Raw genomic sequence first — 2261 nt, 5'->3', positions numbered from 1 at the left:
CATTTGGGAGTGTCCAGCACCTAAACCACCACACCACCTGCTGGTCCCCCTATTACTAATTTTTAATTTGACCAGAGAGAGACAGAAAGAGGGAAGAGAAAGTGAGAAAGCAAGCCAGCAGGTCTGGGACTCGAACTGCAGTAGGCCATGTCCAGCACCCTAACCACCATACCATCATGCTATCTGCCATCCCTCTCAAATAATCTTTTTTTTTTTTTTTTGCTATAGGGCACGTGCGCTCGACAGACAGACAGAGAGAGACATTAGAGACAGAAAATGAGAAATCACCCCCCAGGGGGGATGGCCACGCTGCAATCCCTTCTCCTCCATTCTTCTCTCGGGATCTTGGGCACGCACATACACATGCCCGGCGTGAGTTTTAAGCCACCAGGTCCGGGACGAGAACCGCGGTCGACTACGTGGGAGTCCAGTGACATAGCCATTACGCCAACTGCTGGTTCCCCCTCTCCTATAATCTTAAAACACAGCTCTGGACACACCTTTCCACCCTGCTGCAATATGGAAGCTCCTTAGCTCACGTTTAGGTCCCACACGCCTTGCCTGGGTAACTTCCCTTCACAGACCTTTCCTTCCAGGACCTAACCACGCACGGTTCCTTTACCGCCTTCGACAGTCACACCTTTGTTCATGTTCTTCCCTTTGGCTGGCTCCCACCCCTCGTGCCTCCATCTCCACTTAATTCTCATCATGTCCAAATCCTTGCCAGGACCGACCCTGTACCCAGAGGGTGCAGGAGCCAGCTCCCCCATGGCCACTGTGCTTCCAATACTGGGCTAAGCAGCTTGAGGGACACTCCAGGTGTGTGTATGTGGGTGGGGGTGCCCCGAATCCCAACAGGATGGAGCAGTGGAAGAGAAGGAATTGCTGCGTGGCCATACTCCCTGGGGCGTACCTTGTCCCTTCCTTACTCCATGGGTGTGGGGGGTACTTAGTTCCTTTCCTTTATTTCAAGCTCTCTCTGGCAAGTGCATGTGACCTTGGGCATATTTTTAAAAAAATTCCTCGCCATATATAGACATCGTTCCTCTGGACCGGCAGATGGCATCGAGCGTAAGGCGCTGACCCCATATGGCCTGCTGCACGGTTGAGTCTGCTGGCTTCTGGGCCAAGGTGGCAACTGGAACTCCAGCCTTCATGTCCACATCCACGCTGAGGGGGAGAGGCAGGGGGAGGGCAAAAAGAGCAGGCCTGCCGCTGGGCCAGTCCCTGGACGCCTTCTCCCTCCCACTGACTTTGGCTTACATGTCTCTGATTGTGTGTAGCCGGAGGAGATGCTGTGTGCATCGCCTCCCTTCAAAGTCAAGAGGTCATCCCTTATTATACCAAAAAAAAAAAAGAAAAAAAGGTCCTGGGGCCACAGGTAGTGTAATGGTTAAGGCGCGGGATGCCCACATGATTGACTGCGGTTTGAGTCCTGGACCCAGCAGCTTGGAACTCACGCTGGGTACATGTATGCGTGTGCCCAAAACCTTTTGAAGAGAGGACTGCAGTGTGGCCATCCCCCCTGGAGGGCAATGTCTCACTTTCTGTCTCTCTGTCTCTCTCTGTCTCTCTGGCCAGTAAACCCACCCTAAAGCAAAAATCTCTCAAAAAAGAAAGAAAAAAAGAACAAAAAGAAAACAGTCCAGAGAGGATCAGAGGAAGGGAGGTTGTAACGTACAGTGGTTAGTACTGGGTTTCGGTTGGAATTCTCCTGCATTAACCTCTTTATCCTTCATTTTAAAACCCAGTCAATATCCATGTCAGGGGGTGTTAAGAAAAAAAAAACATGTTTTTAAAGAATTATTTTATTACCTTTTTAAATTTTATTTATTTACTTATTTCAATTTTACCAGAGGGACCAGCAGGTGGTGTGGTGATAAGGCACTAGACACTCCCACATGGCTGACCATGGTTCGAGTCCAGGACTTTCTCGCTCTCACTCTAACTCTGTCCCTCTTTGGTCAAATTGAAATAAATAAATAAATGAAAAATTTAATCAGAGAGAGAGAAAGAAGGAAAGTGAGAAAGCAAGCCACCAGGTCTGGGACTCGAACCGTGATTTCCCATGTGGGAGTTCAGTGCCCTTAACCACCATGCTACCTGCCAGCTCCATAAATAAAAAAATTCTTTAAAAAAATTTTTTTGGGGGGCCAGCAGGTGGCATGGACTCCCACAGGGCCGACTATGGTTTGAGTACTGGATCTGGCGGCTTGCTGTCTCACTTTCTTTCTTTCTTTCTTTCTTTCTTTTTTTTTTTT

Source organism: Tupaia chinensis, unplaced genomic scaffold (genome assembly GCF_000334495.1).
Source record: "Tupaia chinensis unplaced genomic scaffold, TupChi_1.0 Scaffold000561_1, whole genome shotgun sequence".
Taxonomy (NCBI): Eukaryota; Metazoa; Chordata; class Mammalia; order Scandentia; family Tupaiidae; genus Tupaia; species Tupaia belangeri.
Note: the sequence above shows the minus strand (reverse complement) of the source record.